The sequence below is a fragment of the Cotesia typhae genome, unplaced genomic scaffold, assembly GCF_013202065.1.
Source record: "Cotesia typhae breed Kobodo isofemale line unplaced genomic scaffold, CoteBio_Ctyphae contig_48, whole genome shotgun sequence".
Taxonomy (NCBI): domain Eukaryota; kingdom Metazoa; phylum Arthropoda; class Insecta; order Hymenoptera; family Braconidae; genus Cotesia; species Cotesia typhae.
Window position 1 is genome coordinate 10,408,591 of NW_027423756.1, and position 19,830 is coordinate 10,428,420.

Genomic DNA, 19,830 nt, shown 5'->3' on the forward strand with positions numbered 1-19,830 from the left:
TTTATTTTATTTTTTTTTTTACCCGGTTATTAATTGCTTCTTTCTTGTTGGCTCTTAGCACGCAATACAGCAAGACAAGCCAAAGGTGGATACCGGAGTGGAGGATAATTTTCGCGGATGATGGAAAAAATAATAAAGTCGCGTGAAGGATAACATTAGCCAAGCACCGCCCCAGTTCTTTTTGGCAGAACCGAATAATACAAAACAACCGTGTCGGAAGAGAGCTTTGTTATCTATATATACATACATTATATTGAGGCGGCTCGATCTCGATGCATCCCAAAAACAACCGACGCAGTTGGTCACGGTAAAGGCGTGTGATGTAATTGAAATGTAACCCTATTGTTAAAAGATAATTGACTGACACTGTACCGACCTCTTTTGTGTGTACATGTGTACCAACATCTACGCACACATTTACTTATCCCCATAATATTATTCTTATAAGAGCGTGATCATGATCATGATCCCAAAGGCTATCTCAGACACTGCATCAATCCGACATGCGATTTATCCCGCAAAAAATCCCCGAGCAATCTAAATATTCACCGCGTAAATCAACGCCAAAATTAAATTAAAGAATAAATCACCAAATCATTTAAAACCAACCAAATAAAAAATTTATCAAAGTTAATTAACAGCGGTAAATTTTGGGGTTTTAAGACCTAACATATTTACACATTGATGGTTTATAATTTTTGTTTATAAAAAAAAATTACATAAAAGTTGAATTCTTGTCATATTAATTTTCAAATTGAATAATTGCTTCGATTTTACTTCCCATAATATTCAATTTTAATTAAAATTAATTTAATTATGACTTTATCACCTTTTGACTTTGATTGTCTTCACTAAACGTGATAGTCAAGATACCGCGAAGTGAGTTATCAATATTCAAAAGTTCCGCTAGCATCCCATTGTCCGTGATTGATAATTAAAATTCGTTATTTCTACTTCAAAATAATAAAAAAGGCATCCTTGATTACATCAGGACAAATTAAAGTCCCGAGGCTGTAAGAATGTTGATCTATCCCACAAAACAAAATCTAGATCGTAGTTTTTACAGCAAAAACAGTCGCCGTTTGTTTGTTGATTTTTTGGGGATTGTTATATCACGAGATCCAGGAACTCAGTGGATAAAATTTTAAGGTATAGACAATGAGAAATGTCGGTTTTAGTGAGCAACATTTTTAAAGTGTCGAATTGCTTGGATGCTTGGGATGTATTCTCAAGTCTCCTGCTGCCCAGAAGACAGACATAGACACAGACAGAGACAGAGACACTAACGGTTAAAGATATTCCAATCCGCGTCCGCGGTTAAATTAAGGGTGGACCTCTCATTTTCTTAAAATATTAAATCATCGTTCTGGTGTCACAGCGGGGCTGCTGTCGTACTGGGAACCCCCTGTACGTCCGTTGTCCCTCTGCCGGCCATCTTCTTGCCCGACTGAAGACTCATGGTTCTTGGTGTATAGGAAGAATGGTTTAGTTGGCTGTCCAGCGAACCAAGCGAGATGGGAAAGGAATTAAAATTCATTGGTCCCAGAAACCCATGTCACCGCTCGAGTGCCATCGTAAATACCTGAAAAAAACAAAACAAACCTGACTAAAAAAGTTAAATAAAATATAAAGATCCATCGTCTCTCTCGTCTCTCTTCTCTGTATTCTTCACTCTACATATATGTATACATTTACATTATAGTACACGTGCACATACACACATATACTGTATTATACAGCGTTAGTGCAATGCCGCAGCGGCCGCCCTTCCGTGCCGAGGGTCACCATAAAAATTATACTCGCGGTCGTTCGTAATATCAAGCCTCGAAATCTCCTCTTCTATCTACTCTGACGACGCTTCTCTGCCAGCACACTGTAGTTTTATATGTATAGAGACACCGATTAAAGTCCCGTCTGATTTTTTTACCTTTTATTTTATGCGACATGTAACTGGAATATATAAATTTATCCTGTGCGTACGCATAAACATTTTTTCTTCTCTAAAAAGCTCCTCACCTTTGACCCACAGACCCACAGCATCAACTGACCGTACCGGTGGATTATTTAACTCTAGATTTTTTTCTAAAAGTTTTTGATATTAAAGAGTTTCGAGACCATTTATCAATATATCGGATCAGTTAAAATATTTATTTGTTACAAAGCAAAAATAAAATTCAAAATTTTTAATTGTGCTAAGCTTTAGGTATTTAAAAGTCACCAGTCCAGCTTCATTGAGGGCTTCGAGTACCCATGATAGGATCTAGGCGCGCACTCTACACGCTAAATAATAAGACCAGAACGCAATGAAATGCTTGTAGTGAACTGAACGTTTCTCGTTTTATTTAGTTAACACTGCAACTGATTTTCGTTTGCCGGAGATTTTCATCTGTTTTCTAAGAAACGCTTTACAAACGCAAATGTGCCATGTAAATTATTGATAAAAAAAAAATCCAAGACACCTCCCTAGCTTTAGATTTAAACTCTTTGTCTTTTAGAAAATAACTTTTAGACAAAGCACCTTGAGTACAACTATTAAGGCTCATTTGTATACACGTAATTCGACGTGACAAAGTGAATACATTTATGAAAGAAGTAATATGAGGTGAACCGTTGGCTTACATATTTACATTTGAATAGTTAAGACCCACCTGCATGATCACATTAAGATTATTTTCTCGGGTACACGAGTTTTCTGGCAATTACGTGTGTCCCTGTTGTATGTGTCCCCTTTCCTTGTATTATTATTGTAATTTTCTAAAATTCGTTCGGGTTAATTCCGTTAAAGTGTTGTCGTGGTATTTATTGAAACCTCTGTAGACCAGAGCAGCAGGTGATGCTTTGTCTGCCGGCTTAAAGTATCTTATTGATGCAATACAAATAATCGATAATTATTAAGGGATAAAGGACACGGTAAGAAATTGATGTGAAAAATTTTTAAATCTATTAATTTAACTTTGTTTACTCTAAACTATTGTATAAAGCAGAAAAAAAGTGTATTTTATTATATTCCTCAGAAATTTAACATCAATAACTGACAAAGCGGGCGAAGTATAAATATACAAATAGATATTAATTAAAATAGTTGATTGAATTTAATAATAAGCTCGCGATAATTAAAACCTTGAAATATAATTACGAAAATTTTATCCGGTGTATAACTTTGTTGTTTAATCAATGAAAATTAATGACTCGTTATGAGATCAAAGCCTCGCAATCTCTTCAGGGTCATTAGCCTTTAAATATTGTATTATTACCACATTATTCACTGTCACAAACGTTAAACGAAAGGAATAAAAAATATATTTCTCAAGTTATAATAACTTGGTGCAATCTTTTATTGTCCGAGCGAGTCAAATCTTTTTTATTTATATTTATATATTTATTTTTTTTTCTTCTTCATTATTATTTTAGTTAATTTTTTTTTTTTTTGTAGTTTGGTGGCTCATTCAAGATGAGTATTTTATGCGCGAGTGTGAGCATCTGAGCAAAAACCAATTAAAACCCATTTATACGGCACCTAATTCGTAAGATCGTCATTCATGTCAGTCAAACCCACCGATGGTGATGGCGCGGGCGAGCAGAGAGTAAACCGAGTGCCAGAAAAAGAAAAAGATTTAAAATAAAGTATTTCGTCTCATGAAAAATTAACTCATATTTGTCTCTTCACAGTGTCTCGATTAAATTCTCTTCATTCAGCATCCAACTGCTCAACTTTTAAAGCTTCTACTCATATCCAATGGGATTTAAACTCTCCATCATGATGGACGATAATAACTTTTTTCATTATTATTATCATCATTATTATTACTTATTCTTATTACAATATGTCTCATTTTTTAATTTCATTTTCTCCACTATATTACTTTTTTATACGCAACTCATTTTTAAAATCGCTAATTCCTCCGTCTGATTAAGAAGATTAAAACTGAAAGCTACTCAGTTTCTACTCATACTTTTTTTTTAAATTGAGCTTCATCAATCCACCGTATATTTTCTTTTCAACTTAAATCACTTTTCCGCGTGTTTATCCATTTCAATTTATTTAAAAAATCAATTGAAATTTTAATTTGACAGAAGAATAATAAGTTGTCTATTTGACTCGAACTCGTCCATACATTATTTTGCGGTTATTTGATTGATTTTAAATTCTTGTCGAACTATTTTAACCACGACCACAGAAGTGACTTTTAAAAAATATTAAAAGCTAGCAAAAATTGATTAAAATCTTCTCCATTTTTCTGCCAATTTTCTTCAAATTACATCAGAAGCTTTAATGGTTAATGATTAATATTTTGTTAATTTCTTAAATATCAATAAAGGTAAATATATTATAATTTCTCATCCTAAAAGACAAAAAAATATGTTCAACACTTTTTTTCAAAAACTCAACGTTTGAGTTTATTCCTGTTAATCTTTTAGATATATCGATTGCTTTTTCTTCCGAGGGAAAGAAAGAGGGAGCATAAATTCGGTCATCATCACTGCATGCATTTATGTTGAAAAAATGAAGAACCAAGGAAGCAGAGAATGAGCGCGTTTGGTTCGATCAGTATCTGAATATTAAATCTCGCGGATTTAGATCGCGGATAAACTGTAGATTATTCAGTACAGGGCGAAGGGATGAGTTTTGTCGGCCCTGCGACACAATTCCACATTCCTTAATCTCAACGGGTGGGCATTCTTGTGCTCTCTGGCATAGTCCTGTCTCAGTCAACCGCATTAAAGTCGATAGTTCCGTTGTATGTTTTTGTGATTGATCACGTGACCTCGTCATTCGTTGGTATAATAAGATTGGTTTTAATCTGCCAGAGGATGAAATGGCTCCGAGGGCGATCTCTTACGTCGTAGTCTGCTCGAGACCGCATGCCAAGGGTCCAAGGAAGCCCACCTCCTTACATTATCTTCTTTCTTACCTATTCCTTTGATCATCCTTGAACTTAGTAGTCGCTAGTCGCTTAGATGCACCTCTCCCAACTTTTATAGTCTCCGAATCAAGACTCTGTCCTCACTTTATAAAGGAGTATCGTAATTGCTACTTTTTTACAGTACCATCTTCTTTTGTTATTCATTTTCATACTTTACATTCTACATTCTGTATTCATCTTCCTAATTTATTTCTTTTTCTTTCTTTCTATTTATTCCTTTTTTACTTTCTTTACGCGACTCAAATTACCTCAGACTCTAAAAGACTCTTGTACAGAGACTACTCGGATATTCCATGCTCACTGAAAATTAAAATATATATGTGCTTCGCAGTTGAACAAACATTTTCATTACAATTCAAACGGATTCAAGAATCTTTAACAAGTCCACAAAAAATAAAATCTTTGATAAATCCAAATCTCCGTGTCTTAAACACTCGTTTCATGCAAAAATAATAATTTTTAAGTACGAGTAAAAAACAATCAAATAATTGTGATTGAACTTTGCCCGCCTTCGGTGGACACGTAAGACCCTCTAATTAATAAAAGATTTCGGACATCGTAAATGCATTTAAAACAAAATACGAAATTGATTTCTCGATTTTCAGTGAAGAGTGAAATTTTACCACTCAAAGCTTGCACAGAAATAATATTTGATGTTTGTTTTAATAATAATACGTAATTTAAAAACCGTGGAATATTTTATTTAACTTGTCAATTTTTATTTTTTTTTTTTTTTTTATACGGCTCTATTTAATTCTATTCTGTCTACAAGTACATGCGTTTAATAATCCGTGGGTACAGTGAAACGCAGAGAAAGAGATAGGCCGTGTAACGAATAAACCACCGCTGTACACCTCCGGTATCTGGTACACGAGAAAACTTTATATCTATACACTGTGTTAAACGTTTCGACGTATAACCAACCAGATTTTATCTTGGACATTTTACACCGGGAAAACCCCAGAATTATACCCGATTATTCAAATTTGGAGCACTCACCGTAAGGCTATTCACCGGCGAGCCAATTCAAATTTATGCAAAAATGTAACCAGCGCGAATTCACTCATCTTATTAATATGGATCAATTTATAAATTTGTTTCTTACCTTTTATTTTTATTACACATACATATAAATATATTATATTTTAGTACCAAAACTCTTTAATTATCATCATGAATATATATTATATTACATTACATTATTCTATACTACACGATACTATAGACTATGAAAAAGCACTTTTACATTATACATAAACTTATTTTCAGCAATATAAATTTTAATCCAAGTTAAAGTGGTTCGTGCGTTAGCTGTATAATAAATTTGTTATTAAATTTTGTGTTACAGAAAATATGTCACTTCAGGCTGAATCTTTGGCAACGGACGTTAAGAGTAGCGTGTTTGAGTGAGTATTTAATTATTTAATTCATGCAAATATTCTGCTGTTTTAGATAATAATGCATTCAAGCAAAAACTAGGTCGTATAATAACCTGCGTTAACGTACATACTTTACTATACACTCTATAGTAGCTCTAGCTTCTAATCAATATTTAATAAGCTCGCTATTTATTACACCTACATCAACTATTTCATAATTACTATTATAATTATAACGCCCGTTTAATTACCTTCTTTTATCAGCCACACATTAATATAACTCCAGACGAAAGAAAATTAACTTGATAATTTGAGCTTTTTTTAATTTAAGCTATTTTTCATTTGAAAATGTCCAAATTTAATCAATTAAACTGTCAGATAAAACAAAATTTGACCGACAAGTGAATCAATCTATTTTTTCATAAAAAAATTTTTTTTCAATCAACGAAAGAAATAACATCCATTAAAAAAAGCTCAAATGAATCAATAATAACCAATTGTGCAGAAGTGAAATATTGCTCGTCAGTGTAAAAAAAAGGTTGCATAAATCATATACGTCGTATCGTGATGGTGTGCGATGAAATTCCGTATTCCTGGTTAGTATAGGATAGACTGGTCTCTGACAATATTGTTCAAATGACGGTAGTCCGTACCAAAATGTTATGTATAGTACATAAACTACCACCTACATACCGTACGTGTGCTATATATTTAACCCACACTAGAGAACTAAATTCTACCTTGCTCCCCGTCTGACCCAGACACGCAGTCATGGGCTCGTCGAAACAACCGCTGCAATCAGCGCACTTCAAAACGGCTCTTCTTTGTAAGCTCAAAAATTTAAAGAATTTTATCTGCTCGTAGCTCATCACGTCAATCCTCATTGCTCATTGGAAATCACCCCATGATTTACCCTGTAATCTCAACGCGTGTGTCCGATCCGCATCGATACAATTACTTGTATAAATTCACAAATTTAAATTAAAAACAAAAACAAAAAACTCACCGAGCATAGCGTTGTAACATAAATCTAAATAATCAATAGCAAATAAAGTATATTTAGCGGTAGTTAAATTTTCTATTTTCCCAGCGCTGTTTGTTTAATTTTCAAAGGAACTTATTTTATTTACTTTATTTTTGAGCTCGTTTATAACTCTTGCGAGCTGATTGAGTAGAGAGACGGCAATGTAGTCTCTAGCGAGTTTTCCGTGCACCACGCAAATGAAGAATTGTCAGCGAAATAGGGATAGGAGGATAGGTGTGGATGAGAAACTCTCAACAGCCGTAGGAGCAAAAGGATCTGAAAATAGTAACATATGGTGGGGCTTTTTGGTACACGGTACAGGAAAAAGGCTGGTAGTGGGAGAATGAATAGAGTGTAATGCCTGACTTTGCCCTGATTGTTGATGCTTTTCCCTTTCTATTCTATCTTCTGGTGGTCCTTTTACCGCAAATAGATCTATCTATCCATCGAAATTTACTTCGAATTTTTCGTCTCTGCCGACGTCACTTCCGCTCTGCAGATAACATACCTGAAATTCTATTCGTTTTATAAATTATCTGCGCTTTATCCATTTATCATAATCCCCGAACTTTGAAATCATTTTCATGCTCATGCTCATCCTCATCCTCATTCTCATATTGCTTTGATTGGCCTCATTGAAGTTTACAAATTTGCCAGGCTGTAATGCCAGGCTGCAAATTGATGATATTGTACGAGTCATTTGGGATATTTGTCGCTCAATCTTTTTCGGACTTTCGATCCGATCAATTTATTTATTTTTTGTTTATCTATGTTTTCCGTTCCGTTACACCAAATACCAGAGAGGAATAATAATAATAAATATAAATACAGGCATGATTTCCGGATTTTTGGATTAAGGTGTAAATTAAATAAAGCTTGAATAAAGATACAATTTGGTTTCATTGATAACATGAACATACACGTAGATCCAACGGATTTTTACAACAATGCCAAATAATTCTTCCAATTGATTTTGACATTTTTTTTTCTACTACGAACTATAGACCGAAATTCGATGGTTGTTTCCGTCTGGGTCTTTGAAGGGACAATTCGATTCGCTTTTTCTTCTATTTCTATTTCTATTACGAGCTTTTGTCACACGGAGTTGTTAACGGAAAATGGTTTACATTAAAAATCCGATGGATTTATTTCGTGTTCATAGACATACGGGTAGAAGGAAGAAGGAGGGCTTAAATATTATAAACCTGAATTGCGGAAGTCGATTAATTATTTGTAAATAATTAAATGCCTTCGGTGGGCTGACGGAATAACATTAAACATTATATGAATATTCTCGAGGAAAGGGAGAGGAAAGAAAAAAAAATGAATTACCAGTAAAGAAAGGCAGCTCGAGGTCGAGCGCTCTTTTGCCTCCTAAATAATAAAACTGAAAAGGTAAATATAATTACCTATTCGTAACATGTTTGTATGCCGCGTAAAGCAAGTACAACAATCGCGAGACTCTTGAGAACGGCTCGCTGTGAAAGAGTCACCCCTCTTACTTCTCTCACACGACAAGGATTTCGTTCAACGAGACAAATTAATGTTTCAGGGTCTCATCATAAGATTACTACCCAATTTAATTTGTACATACTGCTTCGGGGGCATTATACCAGTAGGTTTTCTCGCTTCTTGTGCTTCTATTCTTTCTTTATAATATCTGCTTTATTTTTCTTCTACTAATTCATGTGGTTAATTAAGGGGGATAGCCACTGTAAAATTTCGGAAAAAAAATTTTTTTTTTTTTTTCATTAAACTGAAGTTTATATATTCAAAATTATGTATTTCAAATTTTATAGAAAAATTCCGAATAGTTTTCGAGTTATAGTCATTTTTATAAGAGCGCGTCGATTGACCGTTTTACGCGCGGCGCTTCGACGAAAACGTCGCCTGCTCGCTCCGTCTTTGATTCGTACGGGTTGGCGATTGTTTTCCCTCACGATTGTCAACCGTTACAATTATTTGACTTTTAACGTATATTTTTTCTTATTGTTGAGATACTGTACCTCATAGTTTAGTTGTTTTGTATGAATACACACTCGTTCTTTAATTTATTGAGTTTCTTAGTGTACTCGTTATTGTTTACTTACTTATTTTTTTAAATCTTCTGATCTTTTTTTTTTGTTTATTTAACAAAAAAATTTGTTAAATAATGGATCGTAAACAAAGTAAAGTTATTAAAAACGAAAGAAAACTGCCAAACGACAGGAAAAAATTTAATCGACCGCTCAACAGATATGAAACTGAAAAAATACTGGCTCTCAACGACGTGATAGTGCTTCCAAGAGGAAATTATCACAAAAATCTGATTGTACAATTGATTCGAGTATTAGCTACAAAATTATAAATTTTTTTCGATATTTAATTTACTAAGTGGCTGTGTATCGTGTAAAAAGTGTGGTGGTGATGTAAACTTTACTGAGACAAGTATTCGAGGATTAGGTTTTAAACTAGTTGTGAATTGCAAAAATGTGATCCAGTTTTGATAAATTCATGTCCACTCATCAAGAATGCGTATGAAATTAATCGCCGTTTCATCTTTGCAATGCGGATAATTGGTATTGGGTTATCTGGAGCTGAAAGATTTTGTGCTTTCATGGATTTACCACGACCAATGTTCCATAGCTTTTACGATCGTCTGGTCACACAAATCAGAAATGCAGCTAGAAACTGTTGTGATTTAGTGTTGAAAAAAGCTGCTAAAGAAGAAATCCAAGAAACCTGCAAGCATTTAAAATCCAATGACATTCCTGGAATTTCTGTCTCCGGTGACGGTAGTTGGAAGAAAAGAGGGTTTAAATCTTCATTTGGTATATCTTCTCTAATTGGTTACTTCACTGGCAAAATCGTAGATGTAAGTATGAAATCCAGTTATTGTAAGATGTGTGCGCTAATGAGCTCAAAAAAGGAACAGCTGAATACGATCAATTTATGCAAGACCATGCTCTAGACTGTCCAATAAACCATGAAAATTCTTCTGGACAAATGGAGGTAGATGGAATAAAAGAGATGTTTATGCGATCAGAGTTATTACATAACGTTAAGTATGTAAACTATATAGGTGATGGTGACACTAAAACGTATAAAAATATTTGTGATGCTAAACCGTATGGGGACATGGTGAAGATAAAAAAAAAAAGGAATGTATTAATCACGTGCAAAAACGAATGGGCAGTCGACTAAGGGCTTTGAAGAAGCAACGAACTAACAAGAAGACAAAAACAGGAAAAGAAGAAAATACACAGAAAAGTTTAGGTGGGAAAGGTCGATTAACGGACAAAGCAATTAATGAATTTACAAAGTATTATGGTTTAGCAATCAGACGTCATTCTAATGATGTTGATGAGATGTATAATGCTATTTGGCAAACATTTTATCACAAGTTTTCATCACCCGAAGATCCGCAGCATTTTCTTTGTCCTGAAGGTGCAAATTCGTGGTGTCAATTTCAAAAAGCTGTGGCAACAAATACTTTGGACTCATTAGTTGAAAAACCACCACTTCCTGCAGATATTGCGGAAGCTTTAATACCGATTTATGAAGATCTATCGAATCCAGAGTTATTGGAACGATGTGTCGGTGGGTTTACACAAAATAATAATGAAAGCTTCAATGCATTAGTGTGGCAGCTCGCCCCAAAAACAAATTCTTCTTATTCCCTTATTGTTGAAATAGCTTTATATATTTCAACAATTACATTCAATGATGGGGCTCTAGCAACTCTGAAGATATTAGAGAATCTCGATGTTAAAGTAGGACCAACACTCTACTCATACTGCGTTGAGCGCGACGCTACTCGGGTTAAAGCTGCTGAAAGCCGCATGGAAACGGCCAGTAAAAAAATAAAAAAGTCAAGGTCAATACTAAAGATAAGGAGGAAGAACCCTCATATGGCCCAGGACTTGATAGTTTGATGTGAGTATGAATATTTTGTGAAAGACTAGATTTTAAAGTTGCGAGAATCTTCTTAAAACTTTACTCGCGTTTTTCTCAAAACGACTTTTTCAAACTTTCCGGTACTGTAACTTTCGTAAATATGAACCGATTCTCAATTTTTTTGTTTCCCCGTATTCGTCTACTTAGTGGCTATCGTCGCACGTAGGGGATTTTGAAAATTTTAATTTTTAAGATTTTTAAGGCTGTTTGAGTCCAAAAAATGAGGAAAAAAGACGAAAAAATTTTCAATATGGCGCCATTTTTTCTCAAATCAAAATTTTCAAAATCCCCTACGTGCGACGATAGCGACATTCCTATAGATTAAAATGCCGTTTGGTTTTTTTGTTTCAGATAATCCGTTTTTGAGTTACAGTACCGGCAATGGAGGGGGAAATTTTTTTGGTGCTCTACAAAAATGTTTATAACTTTGTGATAACAAAATATTTTTGAATAAAAATTTAGGAGAATTATCCTCAACATATACTTTATAAAACAAAAAAAACCCGATCCCCAAATTCCTTTATTATCCTAGTAAAAAAAATTCCCGAAAATTGCCTATTTTTTCCAGCGTCACAGTGGCTATCCCCCTTAAATTACCACCTTTTTTATGCATTGCGAAATTTTAAGTGTTGAAGGCTCTTGAAAAAATTGAGTTTTTAAATAAAAATTTCATTTATTTTTCTATAAATATGTTCCTGAATATATAATTTTTTTTTTCAACAATGAAAATAATTTAAACTTCATTTTTTAAAAATCGACAAATTTTTCAGTGATATCAAATTAAATATTTTTAAATGAAAAAAATTTTTTTTTCAAATATTCCTTAAAAAATTTGTAATAGTTCGTTGAATTCTTCCATTGAAAGAATAAAAAATATAAAAAAATAAATTAAATTATTTTTAAAGTCATGAAAATCCAATCACTTGACTATAATTTCTGAATATAAAAATTTTATTTCTCTTCCAGTTTTGTAAACAATCAAATTTGTAATAAATACCTCAATAACTTTTATTAAATCCTATAATTTGCGCGATAATAAATTTTTCCATTCAGAAAAACACATACGGAGTAACACAGAGATATATAAAGCCAATAATTTTTTCAAGCACATTTATTTAGCTATAAAAATTCAGGATACAGCCCAGTGGACGGTCATATAGCGTTATTAGTACGTTTTGATATGTGTATACCGAGCACCCTTTTTACGATGCACTACGGAAGCATAATGTGCATACAGTCCTTCAAGGGTAATGGGAACATACGGGAAGTAGACGCACAGTCGATATAGTCCGCATATGTGCCGTCAAGTGCTAGATAGGGGTTGCAGTCTCCTATCTGCTGACAGAGAAAACTCCCGGGGTGAAGAGAATAAGAGAATAAGAGCATGTATAAGTACGAGCGGGAAAGTATGCACTTGAGTACCTACACGAGCATTTTACGTACCTATTGCATAGATCGGTAATTGGCCCTCTTGATCGCCAACTTCACTCGTATCGCAAGCACACAAGTAATATGGAAAGAGTAATGTGGAAAATGAACGAAAGAGAGAAAGAGAGAAATCTGCCATTTGAATTTATATATATATATTTTCATTGGTCCTTCCTCGTCATCCTTTCTTGTGCCAACATCTTTACATCTAATTCCCCGTCATTTTTCGTCGACCTCACTCAAGTTTCCTACATTACCATTTACATCATCCTATACCACTTAAATTCTATTATAAATTATACAATGCATTACTTTCCATGCCAAAGCGCGTGCTTTTAATATTTGTTATGGCTCTTTTACTAATACTTACAATCCAATCATTCTAAAAATATAAATTCTAAAAAATATTCTAGTGAAAATATTTTATGTCAAGAACAAATTTAAAATAAAATAAATAATAAATAAGACTAATTGAAAAAGAAGAAAAAATCTATTTTTAATGGGTTTTTTTTTTTTTTTAATATATTTTTATATCTTATTTATTATTAAAATGAGGATGAAAATTGAACAAATTGACAAATTTAGCAATTGTTAGATCATATATGTTCTAATAGAAAAATAAAAAAAAAATTGTCTTCGAAAACTTTTACAAGGACTTTTGAACCTTATTTAGATAAATTATTTGAATCAGTTCATTATAATTTTAAAGATTTGAAAATAAAAAAAAAATTAAACAATATCGAAGTAATTTCGATAAAATTTCACACGCCTTTAGCAAACTCACTTGATTTTTAAACAACCGATAATTTAAAAATGAAAAGGACAGGACAATCAACTATATATTGAAACTTTCTCATAAATGTTTAATTTTATTTAAACTTCGAGGGTCAAACAAAATTTATCTAATTAGATATTATATCCTCAGAAGATCAACAATTGAAAATAATTAATTATTTAAATAAACCTTACGAGTGTATATTTATAAATTTAAACTATGAAAAGGAGACATAATTCTCGGGAATCCCTGTGGTGCTTTCTTAGTATAAACGACTCATAATTGTCAGAAGAATAGGACCGAGTGTACGTATAGACAGAGTGCGAGAAGGGATATAAAAGAATAATAAAAAGAGAAAAGACTCGGAGAAGAGAAGAATAACCGGGTTTGGCACTTGTTTGCCTTTCGACTCTCTCAGTTTCAAATTAGGGATGCTTTTCATTTGTCTGACGTCTGCCCCGCCCTCATGGAGCTCCTGTGGTAGCTCCTGCTAAATTCAAAAGTTACCGAACCCGTGATCACGGCACTACATCCACTCACTCGCTTGTCGTCATAATCTTTATCATTTAATGTTATTAATACGTAATATTTAATTTTTTTCCTCGTCTCATCCGGCTGATGCGACTTTTATTTTCTCCTTCGTTGTCGTACGAATTACACTTTTATTATTTTACCGTACTAAATTTAAGTACTTTACTGTTTGTAAAACAAAATAATGGAATGAAACAAAAAGAATTTTATAATTTAAATTTATATATTTGAATAAAATTATAATAAATTACAAGTAGAGGCTTAAACTTTTTGTGAGGATTGTCTGCTAATTAGAAAATTATATAAGACACTGATTAAAATCAGTCTCTAAGTCTTAGACTTTGAATTTTTTATTCACCACTGAGAAATTCAAAATTTAATTTTCTCCCTTTTTCTTTACTTCAATTAAACAAATGTTTAATTTGTTTTGTCAAATTCATGTCAATTCCAGTTTTTAATTCTCTTGTACACTCGTGAGAAAGAAAAACAACCAAACCTTAAAGCTATCAATGGACAAAAAAACTAACACACTCAGAATTAAACTTTTAAATTTCTTAAACTTTTCTATCTCATAAAATTATCTCGTACATACTACAATTAAGTACAATGAAATCTCAATGTTTTTACACTTTTTCCGACTCGTTCATTGTCTCTATTTCATCTGTATTTGGAGTAAGTAAAGCTAGAAACTGTAAGCCGAGAGCTTTAACCAACTTTTTATTTTTTACCCCCAAAGACAAAGAAACCTGGACAGCAAAAAGTAAAAGTAAAACTAAAATAAAAATAAAGTTCTGACAAGTGTATATTTGCGCTTTACTTAGGATAGTGGTTAAGATAAAAAAGATAGTAAGAGAGTAATGAGAGATGAGTGTGATGGTTTGTGGTAAATCCACAGGATGTGGTATTATATGTATGTACAATCTTACTCGTGTTTTTATTGTTGGGCAACGGTGTATAACAGATCCTTTAAGCGAAAATATAAGTTATCCTATCCAGTGTATCCATTCCATACCATCCTCATCAATTCTTCTGTCCGCAACCTTTAAATTATTATATTAACTTATTTATACTTAATGTATTTCATCTGTTAAATAATAGACTTTACACTTGTAAGAAGCAAAAGTCAATTTAAAGTTCATTTTTTAAAGTAAAATTTCTTTTTTAATTAATTAATTGATTTCAAGAATAATCAATATTAACTAAAAAAAAATTTCAACAGACTCTTCTGTCGGCCTAAAAAATATTAACTCGATCTTTATCAGTTGAACAATATTTATTTTAAACCTGTTAATTAATAAAATCAAAAAATTCAGTATAAATAACTTAATCAATAAAACTAATTAAAGTAATTAAATACAAGGCGATAGTATCGATTACTCGTAGATAATATAATACTATAGTTTAATTAACAATTGCCATTAAATTTGTTATCTTTAAAATTATTTACAAACTTTAATAAAAACTTTATTTCAACTCCGCTCAACTTATTCCGTTTTATCACTGAAAAGAGTAATGTTACACAGGAATAATTATTTTTTAATTAAATTTTTAATTTTAACACACAACTAAATAATTAAAATGGATATTATTATTAAACAAAACAAAAGTTTATCTACCCGGTTTTTTCCTCTAATTAATTAACGTAGATTTAAATTAAAATAGTAATTAAACATTTATAATTCATCCTCTGTATTTGCTTAAATAATTAAAAAAAAATATCCATCATAATTATTATTATGTCTAAAATAAAATTAAATTTCTCGACAATTTGTTAGCTAAAATATTATATAATTTAATAAAAATTAATAACAACAATAATAATAATACTATTTCATCGTATAAATAGTAAATAACTAAAATAAGTAATTATTTCAAGTAATCTCCACCTCTACATTTCATTTCATCTCCATCCTCTACACTCAACTCTTGTTAGTTTTCTCTCTCTAACTGCTGGTAGCACGCGAGTCGTTCAATTAACGGAATACTGTTGTCTTCCCCCACTGTTATAAGCCGTCGGCGGCGTCGAGCATCCCCCGGGAAACCCGCGAAATGTTTCACTCGCAAAGTAAAATGGTGGGGTTCTGAGCAAGGGAAACTCATACATCTACAAATACATTTATATATATATATATATATATATATATATATATATATATATATATATATATATATATATATATATATATATATATAAAGTACACATCGAGCAGGAGGGAGAATAGGACGAGAAGGAACGGGGAAGAAGAGGGAGACAGAAAATGTTGATGGTGATGCCCCTCCCCAAAGTACCCCTCGGTCCCTCCGTAATAACATGTGAGCCCCTCTCTCGGTTCCAGAGCACCGGCTCCCTACCCTTCGGATTCTGCCACCCCTCGTTCTCTCTACACGTCGCGGATAGCCCCACTGACTCGCGAACCCACCGCGAAGGTGGGGGTAGCTCCACCGGCCGCACTCGCTCGTCTACCGCCGTACCGAGCACATCCAAAATCTCGGCATTTCGCGATATCGCGTCGCGTGTTGTTCTGATATCTTATATCATACGAGTACGCAGTTTTATTTTTAAGTTTGTGAAAATATTTACTACTTACATCTCTTCCCCTCCTGTTACTCGCAAAATAAATCCCTCATTCCGATAAACCTTAAAGACAAAAATTTTTAAATTATTAATTACTCACATTATCGCTAATTGCAGAAATATTGTCAATATTGGTGGATAAGTGCAGCACTTATTACGTGGCACGTGTTTAAAAGTTCAAAAAAATACAGAGTTAGAAAATATGTACTATTCTATGTGTCTGACCACCGCCGGGTAAATCTCCTAGTTGTAGACGAATCAAGTAGTTACGAACATCACTAGTACACTGAGTAATAGTAAATTATACGACGATGTCAGTGTAATTATAATTAACAACGGTGTTATATTAATTTACAAGACCTATGTATAGAGAGCGTGGAGTATTAATAGCAAGCTAAACTGAATTGATACTTGTCTTGATGGATAATCAATACAATATAATATAATGCTAATGAGTACCGACAAAAAAATGTCAATGTCACAGGGGTAATTAGCCTGTTTTTAGTGAACGTTAATTAAAACTTGGAAGATAAATAATCTATAGAACGGTTTGTGTAATTGTTTTTTAATTGAAATAAAAATTATCATTGTTTATCATTGCCATTATTTTTTATTATTAATTAATCTTAGTGAGGCAAGGTGATCTGTCGTGATTGAAAAATCATTTTAATTGTTAGAGTACATACGTACCAGAATAAAAATAGTGAATAATAATAGTGGAATTTTAAAAGACTATTTTGATTTAAAATTAGTGGCTGTGATATTTATTGAGCGAAACTTTGTGAATTATTTATTTGGTTTAGTTTTGCAATAAATAACAGCCTACGCATGTGGTGTGTCGAGGTGAGTTTTATTTTTATGATAAATTAATTAGATTTTATAGAAATTTAATTGATCGGGTTTTCTTTATAGATGTTTTTTTTTCTTGTTGTTTTTTTTTTATTTGTATTTTATTGTAATTTATAATATTAGTAGAACAAGCGACTCGACGTGCGGCTTGTCGGCCGAACGACTGAGTGCGCGAAAACACTAGCGTTCTGTGGACGGGAAGAAATTTCTATTTGATAGTAGACGTCACCACGCAGGCGCTTCACCTCCGCCACGTGCTCTATCCAATTGCTGTCAGTGTAAACTATTTTTCCTATCTATTATCTGTTATCATTATCATTAATAAAATACAGTGGGAATTAATCTCGCTTATCGCGGGGGTTTAATTCGTTTTCGCGGCAGAACTAAAGTATAAATTAAACTGAATATCATTCGGGTGGCGGGTACTCTTGCTGTAGACATAATCTAGACTGGCGTGTAGCCAGAAACCCGAATCGTTGGCTTAGAATCTTCATAAATATCAAAATGGACCATTTACAAGCGTCATCTGAATTTCGAATTCGCTTTTTAACTACGTAACAATATTGCACTTTGTTATTATTTATTATTTTTATTGTAAGATTTCAAATGAGTTTCGAGATTTTTTACTTTGGTTTTGTTTTTTTTTTTGTTTGTTTGCATAGTATCACCTTTCTGTTTAATTTGCATTGCATACCCTCGAAAAAAATACGAGACGAGAGAAACGTATCGCTTGGCCAATTAGTTTAACTCCATATCGAGTCACGTGCCGATAGCATCAGTCACGTAATTAGGTGCTTATCGAGCTGCACGACTTAAAGTTTGACTTTTTTTCATCCATTAGACCTACCTTACACTTAAACACTACTTATAAATATTTAAATTTACACCCGCGGATTTTTTTGTAGTTCCTGATATAAGTTAAAGTCAAAAGATTGAACAATAAACTTAAATTAAAATTATTTCTGGCCCTATTTTTCAAAGTGACGAGTTAGTAATTTGTTAAATTTATAATAGATCAAAAGTTGATGAAAATGGCATTTAGTTTGATAAATATTACAATAAAATTCTCACTGATGCTTCATTAAAAATTTAACCAAAAAATAAAACTATGCATAACATTGAATGAAAAGTCTTTTTTACAGTGAATGAGAATTAAAATAATATAAAATGTTCAATATTAAATTCCTGGGATTTAAGATAATAATAGAAATATTTATCAAAAGAATGTTTTTTTTTTTTTTAATTAAAAAAAAATGCCAGCAAAGTTATTTTGCTTCGCAAATAAATTCTCTTGCATAAACTTGTAATTTAAAATATTATTTCACATCTATACAATAAAAAAGTTAATTACAAAATACACATATAAAATTCATATTGAAATTGATCCGAATTGGACGAAAACATTCCGTTTGCAGGATTTAATAGTTCAAAGTAAAAAGTTTAAAAATAAATTCATTTTTTTTTTTTAAATGAAAATAAAAAAAATAAGCCATCACCGTAATTTTGAATTAATAATAGTTATAAATCCGCAATCGAGCGGGTCTACTATCGAACATTCAATTCAATTAAATGTGTCACGTATATATTCTTGTAAATAGACTATTAAAATTTTAAACTCCGTTGCGTCAAGTAGAAACGATCATTAGTGTACAGACAAAATCTTTCTCTGTCGAACTTTGCGTAGTTTCACCAGCTCCACACGTATCCTATCAAATTAGTGAAATAAAAAACAACATCATTACGTCTTTGGAGATTTATCAACCGTACATAATTAACTTCATTAACTTTCATAAACTCCGACCCGCTAATGCCACTAATGATAATAAATATAGTTATATCTAACTAAACATATACGTAGATATAGTTGAATTAAAATTAACAAAACGGCAAAGTATCCTTAAGTGCAAACATCAGTTGTAACAGCAATACTGAAAAGTAATAAGTTATAATCTACTAAAAGATGATTATGAGCAGTTTCAGTTTTTGATAATGATCAGCTGTAATACACAACAAGACAGAAGTATATCCGGTTATCGTTGGCTGTAGTTATAGTTGACTGTTTAGTTGCGTTTTCTGGATCCAATCCAAAGACATTACCCAGTGGACAGCTAAAAAGTTAAAATAACATTCTCTGCCACCAGCATTTTGACATTTTGGCTCACGGGTTAATGCCAGAAATTTTATTCTATTATATTACTCTGATGAGGATTTAAGCAACAGGAAATTAGTACTTTTGATTTATTCATTAAATTAAATGAAATTAAAAAAAAAAGAGCAACTCAAATTAAATGGCTCTTTACAATTAATTTATAAAATAACCAAGGCAATTAAATGTAAAATGACAATGGACTTGTGCTTAAATCAAGTTTATTCAAACAGACAGCTGTAGCGAATAATAAAAATTACGA

General features: G+C 32.4%; 1 protein-coding gene across 2 annotated transcripts in view; it reads left to right on the plus strand.

Moving 5' to 3' along the window:
• Window positions 1-19,830, plus strand: part of LOC141529372 (uncharacterized) — a 201,909-nt gene that overhangs the window by 107,130 nt on the left and 74,949 nt on the right. For both annotated transcript variants that reach the window (XM_074245876.1, XM_074245875.1), the window contains exon 5: window positions 6,274-6,331. The gene's annotated coding sequence lies outside the window, so the exon portion shown is untranslated. The remainder of the gene's footprint in view (window positions 1-6,273; window positions 6,332-19,830) is intronic.